Genomic DNA, 12,860 nt, shown 5'->3' on the forward strand with positions numbered 1-12,860 from the left:
GTTTTTTTAGATTGTTTATTCCTCACTTGATGTTGGAGGAAAAAAAATCTTTTAAAAGTCCTTGACGTATACTTTTTCCAAAAAAGTTAAAATTTTATATTTGACCATTAATGTTTGAAAATGAAAAAATATAGGGAGATTTTCAATGATAGAAAAAATATATATTTACACAAAATATCAAAATTTAATATACTTCTCCCTCTTCTCCCTTCTCCGACTTCCCTTCCTCTGTGTCTCCTTTGAATTCAAATTCTCCATTCCTCCCTCCAAAACCTACAAACCAGTTCCCATCTCAGCTTGATTTAGACCCTTCGTTCCTCTCTCCAAAACCTTCATAGCCTCACTTCTCAATTTATCCCCAATTTCTTTAACCCATTTCAACTCCTCATCAACGACATCAATGTCTGCAAGGTCAAGATCCAGATTCTCCGATTCGTCAGTAGATGGAGAAGCAAGGTCCCTAAGCTTCATCAATGAATGAAGGCCACAGATCGTATGCTAAAGAAGCTCGACAGTTTGAGGAAGATTGGAGAACTAAGTAGTCTTGGTAGAAACAACATTTTTAAGTTCAAAAAGCTCGGATCGAACGTGATGGATGGTGGATTGGAGGGAGGAGACACCTGATCGAATAGTGGATAGGGCATTTTCAGCATGTTTGAGAGATAAGAGTTGAGAGAGTAGATCATTGTGGTGGGAAAGGACCTCATTGTGAAGCTGTGATTCGAGGAAATGGATGATCTTATGAAGCTTCTTAGTGGTGGAGCTCGGCGAGTCAGAGGAGAGCGCGGCAGAGAAGAATGAATTGAAAGAAGTCTATCAGCGTCTATCAATGATAGAAACTAATACAAGTCTATCACTGATAGACGTTGATAAAAGTCTATCAACGTCTAACAGTGATAGAAATTAATAGAAGTCTATCATTGATAAAGGTTGATAGAAGACTATTAGTGTGTCTATCAGTGATAGAAACTGATACAAGTCTATCATTGATACTATCAGTGATAGAAACTGATACAAGTCTATCACTAAGAGACACTGATAAAAGTCTATAAGTATCTATCAATGTTTTGCTATTTCTGTAAATAGTTTGACATTCTTTTATTTGTAAAAATTTCTCGAAAATAAATAATGTTCAGTGAAAATTAAAATTTTTCATTGGTTTTTTGGCAAATCTTTATACGAAAAATGTTTCTTAACAACCTTAGCCATATGATCAATAAATATCACTACAAGAATTTTGGTTTTTCCTGACAAAACTTTTTTCGGCGCATAAAAAAGCATTAAGAGAGCTCATTTTTTCCGACATTATTTCGTGGTGTTGGGAGAAAAATAAATTCCGACAAAAAATTGACTAGTGTTGGGATGAATCGGCTATCCTAACACCTTTTTCTTTAACCGTCGGCATAAACTGCGTGAGGGAAAAGATTTGTTGGCCTCTCCCGAAGCTAAAATTAAGGCGTCCAGAGATAGTGCCTATCCCGACAGTATAGATGTGGCGTCGAGTTTAAAAGGAAGGTTAGAAATTTTTAATTAGAATTATCTCGACGGTATTTAAATCAATCGTCGAGAGAACGTACGTATTCCGATTATTTTACGAGCGTTGGGAGAGAGTTAAATTAAAAAAAAAAAAAGTATTGAGAAAATTTTATTAACGTTATCCTGATGGTGGGTGAAAAAACCATCGGAAAAAGATATTTAGCCCGACGGTTATAAAAGCATCGAGAGTTGGTGAATTTAAATAAAAAAAGTTATCAAAGTTTATTAAACTTATCCTAACAATATGTAAAACAACCATCGGGATAATGTACTTGCCCGACAGTGCATTGGGAGAGGGTCAATTTAAAAAACTTGGGGAAGTTTTAGTACAATTATTCCCACGGTGTTCGAAACAACCTCAGAAGAGCCTATTTACACTGACGGTTATACGATCGTCAGGAGAGGGTTAATTTTAAAAAAAAAAATTGAAATTTTTATTAGAGTTATCTCGACGGTGGCCTAAGTGACGTCGGGAGAAGGTACTTACCCCGACAGTTATCCAAACGACTATTGAAAGAAGGTACTTATCCCATCGGGAGAAGCTACTTCTCTTGATGGATTTAGAGCGTGAAAATAGGGTCAATTAAAACTCTACAGCCGCCGCCGCCCACAGTTTCCTTCTTCTTTCTTCCAGTCATTCTTCTCCTTCGTTCTTTCTTCTTCCAATCTGCTCGATTTCTTCTTCTGGTGTGCCCTCCATCGTCGTTCGGTGTGCCCAATTCTCGTCGTCCATCATCATCTGCAACCAGGTATGAACCACGTTATTTTTTTTTTCTGTTTTCCCAGTTTTTTCATTTTTCGATTGAGTCTGCGTAAGATTGAAGCTGGAAATTTTAGTGTGCATCATTTAACATGATATGTAATAACTAGAAGAAGAAGAAGAAGATTGTGGTGGTAGTGGAGAAACAAAGTTCAAGGAATAGATTTAAGAAATGTGATTTCTTAATTCATGACTCTTGGTATTTTCCTTTGGTATTGTGAGAGTTTTTTTTTTCTAATTTTTCTGTTGTTAAATATTTTAGATTTGTTTGATTATGTATGTTACGATACAATCAACATACAAAAATATTTTATTGTCAATCTTTTGTGATGAATTGCATGTTTTTTATAGATTTTTTTATTGCATTTAAATTCGTTGAATTGGATATTTTTTCGTTAATCCTATAATATTTGCATTATATAGTTTTCTTTTAAATGTTGGAGATGAGTTCCATGTTTATAGTAGATTACTTTGATGTGATAGATATTTTATTGCATTTAAATTTATTGAACTAGATTTGTACTAGTTAAACGAACTAATTATTTTGAACATGTACTATATAACTAAATAAATTTCATGAATTTGAAGTTCCATTTCTAAAATTTTAAAGATGATTGGTAATAATTGGAAAGTGGTGCAAGTAGTCTAAAATAAGCGTCTGTGGGACATGCCAGAAGTAGAAGAACATGAGAATGACCAACCTGAGTTATTAGAGAAATTATGAATAGTATTTGTTTAAATTTAGGTTTTATACTCTAAGGAATTTTGTCTTTTTCATTGTACCCTAGGGTTTCTCTTTTCTCTATTTAAGTTGGTGGTCTGTTGTATTTCTTTGTATCAGTTTTCTAATAAGAATCCCTTTATCTAGTGGTTTTTCTCCTTAATTAGGGTTTTCCACGTAAAATTTTGGTGTGCTATTAGGGTTGGCCACCATTGAGGAAAATCCAATAGGCAATAACCCAAATATAACCAGTATTATCCAAAAAACCATTGACAGATATTTTCAGTCCCTTCTTCCTCACTTTCAATGTGATGACCAGCCAGCCGACCAACCGCCAGTCGTGACTAGATCTAGCCGCGACCAGATCGGCGTCCAGATAGTCGCTGGCCGCAACCAGCCACGATCAGACCATTCACGACCAGATTGGCGACCAGACCCAATCGCCAGCCGCAAATAGCTGCAACTAGACCAGCCATGACCAGATCGGCGCCACGATAAGTGCTACCTAGTCCCGACCGATGCTCAGCTCTCGCAGTTGATGCCGCCTTCGGTCTTCGGCGCCCAGATCTTCACTGGCGCTTCATCTTAGTCGTCGGTGCTGCCCTATTTCCCAAATCTAGCCCATTGTGTGTCTCAGCCGAACCAGAAAAGCGATGGCATATCTGTGGGTTTTTCTCAGCCTAATGTGAGCAATAGATTGGGGCCGTTTTCGCCGGTCATGGGTGAATTTGGAAGGGGAGATTCTTTATCTTACCACCAGGACTAAGGGAGTATAATCCAGGATCAAGTTTCTCAGTTGCAGCTACAGATTAAACAATGGAACGAGATGTTCCAGCAACAGTTAGCTGCGATTGGGGAAGCCTTGGGATCGATATCTAATATCAAATCAGATCTAAACCAATATCCTAAAAATTCGGTAACTTCTTTCCCTACTTACTCCTCAAATTTATGTTCTGGAGATATAGGCAACTTTTTTAGCTTTATTATAGGAGAAAAGTTGAATGGTGATAATTGCTTCTCTTGGTCCCAATCCATTAAAATGACCCTTGAAGGTCGTCACAAATTTGGATATTTGATAGGTGAAATACCAAAACCAAGGACAGATGATCCAAGAGCGGATTTGGAAAGGAGAAGATTCTTTGTTGAGATCAATTCTGATTGGAAGTATGGAACCTTAGGTTGGAAAATCCTTATTATATGCAGCTACAACCCGTGATATTTGGGAGGCAGCGCAAAAACTCTACTCCAGGAGATAAAATGCCTCTCGTTTATATACCCTACGTAAGCAGGTCCATGAATGCAAACAGGGGACAATGGACGTTACTGCTTACTTTAACAAACTGTCTCTCTTGTGGCAAGAGATGGATTTGTGCCGTGAAATGATTTGGAACTGTCCTTGTGGATGAATTTTACATTATCAGTATGAGGAAACTGACCGTGTGTATGACTTTCTTGCCGGACTCAACTCTAAATTTAATACTGTGCGAAACCGTATATTGGGGACTAGACCTATACCATCCCTGATGGAAGTCTGTTCTAAAGTTCGCCTGGAGGAAGATAGGTCGAGGGCCATGAATAGTACACCTGTAACACCAACAGATTCTACTGCTTTCAAAACATCGGGCCCTATCCAAGATAAACAGAATAGTAAGTCGCCTCTAGTGTGTGAACATTGCAAGAAACCCTGGCACACGAAAGATTAGTGCTGGAAACTTCACGGCCGATCGCCAAATGGTAAGAAACAACAGCCAAGTCGGGCTCTTGTAGGTGAATCTATTACTAGAGATACTCAACCTCATAATTAGGAAACCACTCAGAGCACTAGTACTACAGTGGGAGTAAGTGCAATCGCCGAATCAGGTACTTTCCACTCATTTGGCCTTGTGAGTATAACTAGTAATAAACCATGGATATTAGATCCAGGAGCCACAGACCACTTAACTGGCTCCTCTGATCAATTTTTGTCTTATCAACCTGGTGCTGAAAATGAAAGAATCAGAATTGCAGATGGGTCCTTTGCCCCTGTTGCTAGAAAAGGACGGGTGTCACCCTTTGTAGGCTTAATCATCCAAGATATGTTGAATGTGCCAAAAGTTTCTTACGATCTGTTATCTATTAGTAAACTTACAAGAGATTTGAAGTGTCGTGTTATCTTCTCACCTGATGCTGTTGTTTTTCAGGATCTAAACTCGAGGATGATGATTGACACTACCCGACATGACAGGGGACTCTATTTCCTCACTGAAGAAGCCTTCTTTAGGATATGTGATAGGACTAGTTTGTTTTCTTCCCATTTTTTTTTGTTTCTGAAACTGATTATATGTTATGGCATTATCGTCTAGGCCATCCTAATTTCCAGTATATGAATTATTTGTTTCCTCATCTTTTTCACAACATTAATATTTCTAAGTTGAAATCTGATGTGTGTGTCCAGGCCAAACAACCTCGTGTTTCTTTCTCTTTTCATCCTTATAAGCCCTCTAAACCATTTACTCTGTTCCATAGCGATGTTTGGGGTCCGTCCCCAATTACTACCATAACTGGGAAGCGTTGGTTTATAACCTTTATTGACGATCATACTAGACTAACCTGGGTCTTCCTTCTGACAGATAAATCAGAAGTTACTTCAGTTTTCTAACAATTTTACAATTTTATAGAAACCTAGTTCAATGCCAAAATTGTTATTCTCTGGAGTGATAATGGTCGAGAGTACCTTAGTAACACTTTACAAGAATTCCTAGTCTCCAAAGGTGTTGTTCATCAGAGTTCCTGTGCGTACACCCCTTAACAAAATGGAGTGGCCGAACGGAAAAACCGTCACCTTGTTGAAGTTGCCCGATCACTTATGTTGTCAACTTCCCTTCCTTCTTATTTGTGGGGTGATGCTATCTTGACAGCAGCCCATCCAATAAACCGCATGCCTTCCCAGGTCCTAAAATTTAAAACCCCTTAGATTTCTTCAAAGAGTCTTACCCAAATACCATACTTCTTTCTAATGTACCCCTTCGTGTCTTTAACTGTGTGGTGTTCGTCCATACACACAGACCTAACCGTACCAAGTTTACCCCTCGGGCACAAAAATGAGTTTTTGTGGGGTACCCTCTACATCAGCGTGGGTACAAGTGTTATCATCCCTCTTCTAGAAAATACTTTGTCTCTATGGATGTGACATTCTTTGAAGATCATCCATTCTTTCCCAATGGTTCTCTTCAGGGGGAGTATACTAATGAAGAAACAAATTAGGGTCCCAGCTTTTCTGCCTTACCTGAACCTAAACCCATCCTTGAGGTCAATATCAGTATCAATGCACCTATCCTCCCGACCAAACAAGTCCCTTGGATCACATACTATAGGAAGAATCTCAGGAAGGAAATAGCGCCGCCTATTATCTCTTCGGCTCCAGTCATGAGTCTGAATAGAGATCAGTTCTAAGTACTAGTAGTCTTATCCCTGATCATGATAATAAATGTGATAAAACTAATGCTTGTGTTGAAAATGTTGAGAGCAAAAGCAGGGAAGATAATGACAGCAAAGATGTGATTGAGGTCGATGATGGTGTAGAGACAGATGATTGTGTGACTCTTAAGAACATGGTAGAACCTGGAAAAAAAGCGTCTCTTATTCTCGCTAAAAAAAATGTTGAGAGTGGAAAAATAACAAAATAGGAGGGTGAGTGCAGTATGTCAGAAGAAAGTAAAGATAGAGATGAATCCCTTGATCTTCTGAAGGAAAGATACTAGATCATGTACTAAATATTCGTTGCAGAGTTACTTGTCCTATAATAATTTGTCTCCTGAGTTCAAGGCCCTCACTACAAACCTAGACACAGTGGTGATACCAAACAGTATACATACAGCTTTGGAAAGTTCTGAATAGAAAGCCGCAGTTATGGAAGAAATGAGAGCTCTTGAGAAAAATCATAAGTAGGATCAAGTCAATTTTCCAAGTGGTCATAAAGCAGTTGAATGTAAATGGGTGTTCACAATAAAGTATAGGCCCGATGGAACAGTTGACAGATACAAAGGCAGGGTTGCCAGGGGTTTTACTCAGACTTTTGGGGTTGATTATTCCGAGACTTTTTCGCCGATAGTAAAGCTAAACACAACTTGGGTCTTCCTTTTTATTGCTGTTAATAAGATGGCTTTCTTAACAAAGAGTTGGAGGAAGAAGTCTGTATGAGTCCTCCCCCAGGATTCGAGAAATAGTTTAATCACCGAGTTTGCAGATTAAGAAAGTCCTTATATGGGCTAAAACAGTCACCAAGGGCTTGGTTTGGCAGGTTTACTATGTTTGTAAAGTCGCAAGAATATAAACAGGGTCATTCTGATCATACTCTGTTTACTAAAAGGTCAGTATCTGGGAAAATTGCAGTTTTGATTGTTTATGTTTATGACATTGTTATTTCATACGATGATACCTCAGAGATTAACCGATTGAAGGCAAAGATGGCTGAGGAATTCGAAATCAATGACCTTGGAAAACTAAGATGCTTCCTTAGAATGGAAGTAGCTCGATCGAAAGAAGGAATTTCAATTTTCCAACGGAATTTTACTCTGGACTTGCTTAAGGAAATAGGTATGACGGGTTGCAAACCAGTTGATACCCCTATAGAAGCAAATGCAAAGTTAAGTAATATGAGTAAAGGTGTTCCAGTGAGCAAAGAAAGATATTAGCAACTTGTTGGAAAATTAATATATCTCTCTCATACTAGACTCGACATCTCTTATGCAGTAAGTATGGTAAGTCAGTTCATGCAGTTTCCATACGAAGAACACATGAGGGCAGTAGAGCGCATTTTGAGATATCTGAAAACCTCTCCAGGAAAAGGCTTGATGTTCAGGAAAACTGAAAGGTGATGCATCGAAGCTTACACCGATGTTGATTGGGCAAGATCTATAATAGACAGAAAATCAACATCAGAGTATTGTACCTTTGTGTGGGGAAACCTTGTTACATGGAGAAGAAAAAAGCAAAGTGTTGTTGCCAGAAGTAGTGCCGATGTTGAATACAGAGCCATGAGTCTGGGAATCTATGAAGAGATTTGGCTTGAAAAAATTTTGAAATACATTGATCAAGAGTATATCGGTCCAATGAAACTCTACTGTGATAATAAAGCAACTATAAGCATAGCAAATAACCCTATTCAATATAACAGAACAAAGCATGTGGAGATTGATCGGCATTTTATCAAGGAAAGACTTGATAGTGGCAACATTTGTGTTCCTTATATTCCTTCCAATCAACAGAATGCAGATGTCCTAACAAAGGGCCTACCCAGATAGCTGTTTGACACATGTATGAGCAAGTTAGGTCTTATTGACATCCACGCCGCAACTTGAGGGGGAGTTTTTTTTGGGATTGGTGTCCTAATTCTCCCAGAGTCTCGTTGTTTTGTAAAAATACACATTGTTCAATGAATAAATAAGTGTTATTTAATTCTGGCATTTACTCATATCCAATAAACAAAGCTCCTTGGTTATCTAATGTGAACTTAAGCACGTATATGTGATATACAAATGGATCATGCCTTAAGTGATAACCTAAATCGGTCTGTAGTATAAGGATTAAGGTGAGATACCTGATCTTGATGACACTATGGATACGGCCAACTTTATAGAGGTTTGCAAGTGTTGTAAGCTACTACAGATGGTAGATCCTGACCATTCATGTGGAGACGTGGAGCGGGAGTGTCCTATACAAAGAGTTTGTATAAGACCTAGACCATGAGATGACTAGACTCTGTATATAACGTCATTGATACTAAAGACTTACATCTCACCTAAACTACCATAGGTGACACGGCCTCAATCCTGGGTGTTTTGTGAACTCCTACCTTTGAGGGCAGTCCTTTGATTAGTATGGGTGAGAGTGGCCAAATTGCCAACTCAACATGCCTACCTTTTTGGGGACTTGTCTAATCTGGGAGCTGGGAACTCAATCCACAATAAGGAATTCACTTCTTTCCCAAAGCAGGGATAAGTAAAGAGATTGCTCCCTTAAGGGCAGATTCTGGGGCTTGAACATAGTGGCCACAGCTTCTCTTTAGAAAAGAAGACTCAATCATAGTAGGATTATGACTTATGTTCATTAGAAGGATCAGTTAAGGAGACAGATGTAACTATAGAGGCAAAACGGTTATTGGCCCAGCTGTACTTACGAGTGATCTGTGAAGGGTTGTCACACTGCTGATTGGTTAAGATAGACACATAATATATCTGTAGTGAGGAGAGTTCAGCTGTCGGTCTTTAGTGGAGTGCCTACCAGTTAACGGATGGTGGATCTTATGACTAAAGAGTTTAGTCAGTTATTCACGTACCGTTGGAGCTTCAGATCTACAGGTCCATGAGGTCCCCTTGGTAGCTTGGATTCTATTGAGGATCAGTTCTTATTATTGATTTGAAATGTTCAAATTTACAAGAGGTATTTTGATTATATTTGATATAATCAGTATGATGTATGAGATACATCTAGTGGAGGATTTATGTAAATGAGATTTACATTAAATACTATGGAATAGAAAAAGAACTATGGTTTATATATTTCATGAGATGAAATATTAAAACTATAGGTTATAAATATAGTATGATAAGTTGGTTATCATTTACATTTATAATAATATTAATTATTGGATAATTAATACTTTTTCTTTTAAATAACCAAAATAGTGGGTGGTTATTGGATCATGGTAACCGTGAGTTTAAAAGGAAAGTGGTTTCCCATTTTGAAAAGAAGTTTTTACAAAAAGTTTGAAAAGGAATTTGAGTTTTCTCTCCGGCGAAAAGAAACTCACGAAAGTCGTCAAGTAAATACAGATTTACTAAATGATGGTTGGGCGAGCTACACGATCGTGCAGGTGCGAACTAAACGATCGTGCAGTGTTTACTAAACGATCGTATAGCTTTGCTAGACGATCGCTGGCCCAAGGTAAACGATCGTGTAGAGTCTGTACGCGACAGACTGAGCTAAACGATCGCATAGTTTTTGCTAGATGATCTCATAGTTTTATCTAAACGATTAGGCGTCGAGATAGGTCTACGACTTCTCCACTTGCCCAGTCGTGTACAAGATCGTTGTTTCCTCCGTTCGTCTGCCTCATACCAAGTCCGAACAGAGCCCACCCTCTAGATTCTCACACCGAGAATACCAAGGTCACCTTGTTGGTGGTGTCAGACTCAACTTGACACCGTCCAGGGTTTCTGGAGGTCGTTCGTGGTGCTTTGGACGAGTCCGTTCGTGTTGCGGAGGAGTTTGTGACCAAGGAGATCGTTGAGGACGAGTGCGAAGAGTTCGTGTAGTGTTGCGATTGTGTAGATTGAGCACTCGTGGTTGCTGTTGTTCGATTAGAGTTGCACATCGGAATGTGGAGACGCTTCTGCCGATGTTCATATAGAGTTCGATCTATGTTCTTATGTATTGTTCATGTTGTAATTTCTCTATATAATTGTATAACCGTTTGTTTTGAAGTCGACTGTAAATGTATTGTTGATTCATGATTGTAATTTGGAATAGATTGTTTCGCTACCATGGAAATCTCGTTTTGATTTCCTTCAATTGGTATCAGAGTCAGGTTCTCTGATATTCCAAATTATAGGTCTAAATCGAACCCATTTTTCAGTCACGGTAGGTTCTGCATTTGTGGTTAACCGTTTTCTGCATTTGTGGATGAATTTTGATGAACATTTCGGATTTGATTGCCTTTTTGTTAAAGCTTTTGGTTTTACAAAGTGTTAATTGTAAGGGCCCATGTGTTTTTTGGCGAAATTAACTATGCAATCGAGTCTGTAATTCGAAAAGTTCGAGTTCGTCGAGTCGTTCGTGATGAAGCTTCGACGCATGGCGATGTAGTTCTTAATGAAGAAGAAGATGAAACATTGATCGGATCGTGTAGCCTCAGGTAAACGATGGTAGGGATTTTACTCAGCGATCATTTAGATATTTTTTATCGACGATCGTGTAGTATTTTCCAATCGATCATTTAGCTAATGTTAAGCAATGGGGTAAATCGTTTACCATATCGTGTAGCGTTGGTTGCGCGATCGCATAGGCGCTGAAGGTAGGCGATCGTAGTGGGAGCATGCGATGCTCATCGTTTAGTAGAAGGCACGCGCTAGACGATCGTGTAGTTAGCAAGCTTTATCGCTTAGTTACTACCTATGTGATCATGCATAAGTTATACGGAGACGGTAGCTAAGCGATTGCTTAGGCGATGATGCTTCACGGCATCATAGTCGCTTAGACGATCGCGGAAGGCGGGCGTCGTGTGGAGCAAGCTAAGCAATCGTGTACTTCAGGCTTCATCTCTTAGTAAAGATACATGATCATGTAGTAATAACTAAACGATCGTTTGGATTTTTCTAGACGATCATATAGTAAATGCTAAACGATCGTTTAACTTTGGGAGCACTGGTAAGCGATAGAGCAAAGAGTTTGTTTTATCGTCTAGACGATCACGGGGTTCTTAGTACATGCTGAATGGTTGAAGAAGCGATGCTTTGCTAAGCGGTTCAAGACTCGGTTCACCAGTTTAAACCGGAGACTCCTTATCTTTGTAATAGTTAGCTTTCCTTTTTGTATTTTTAAGGAAATTTTACCTGGTTCATCAACTTTTATAGCTTATACATGTGTTGTATGTACTTATATGTCAAAGTGTTTGTCATATAGTTAAAAACCCACCTTAGGTTGTGCAATTATTCATGCATCATGTATTATAAATGTTATAATCTTGCATGAAGAAATTACTTGAAAGCATCCGCATACATGCATCATGAAATATAAGAGTTATATTTTGCATGCATTGGGCATTATCATACATCATCCTTTTATTATAATTGTTATAGTCTAAGGGTGAATGGAAGCATGTCTTGCTTGTTTCATTGCGTTTTTTTGTATAAATGTTATATAAAAGAAGTAGCAATGAATGGACAATGCATTGAGCATGACACTTAGGCTGTTTATAATCGTTATGAATGCCTTGCATGTGTTAGCTTCGTATTGTTGTGGTTGTTTCCGTTTATAAGTGTTATAAAGGAAATTAGACCTAAAATCCATAATTCAGAGTTGCATGCGGACTTAGAGTGAACTCAAGTTTTTTAAAAAGGATTTTAAAATTGGATTGAGATAGACATAAGTTCAAGTGGTTCTAAAGAGTTTAGTAATCCAGATTAATATTTTTAAATCGGTTTAATAGGATTAAATTGGTTGGAATAAAAGATTAAATTTGTTGTAAACCTATCTATAAGGGACCTTTTGTCTAAGGCGGGTTTTGGCTAGGCTGGGGTTCTTAAGTTGACAGAAACGTATCACCCCTACATGGAAACCTACCTGGAAAGGTGAATTAGATAGATTTTCGACAAGCATGCGACGATTTGATCAAAGACTCCGTTAAAGAGTTTAATGGATGATGATCAAAATTTGTTCAACTATCCAAGGTAAAAATTACTCTTGGGAAAACCTAAAAGTCACTTAGTTAAAATCCTTAGCCGTGTTTTTTCTAAGCTAAACCCTAGATTATAAAATACTCAGTGGGAGGAGGAGGCGTATCAGATATGTCTATGATTCCACTCACGTTTCTCCCTGTATGTTCACACCATGAGATTCATGTTTGGCCTCGAGATGCCTCATGATGCATCCCCCTTCGGATGGTGTTTACATGAGTCAATATCAAGGTGGACGGAGAGAGTATTTATAGTAAGTGGGTGAAGGGTGTGTGCCAACGTATCCTATGGTCTCTGTCATTGGTTCACACCATGAGATCATTCTGTATGCCCTCGTGTCGCCTTCGAAGTGGCCCCCTTCGGATGGGTTTTGTGCAGTTGGTCAATATCTAGGTGAACTCCAGAAATG

This window comes from Benincasa hispida, chromosome 9 (genome assembly GCF_027475165.1).
Source record: "Benincasa hispida cultivar pf3 chromosome 9, pf3_genome.v1.1, whole genome shotgun sequence".
Taxonomy (NCBI): domain Eukaryota; kingdom Viridiplantae; phylum Streptophyta; class Magnoliopsida; order Cucurbitales; family Cucurbitaceae; genus Benincasa; species Benincasa hispida.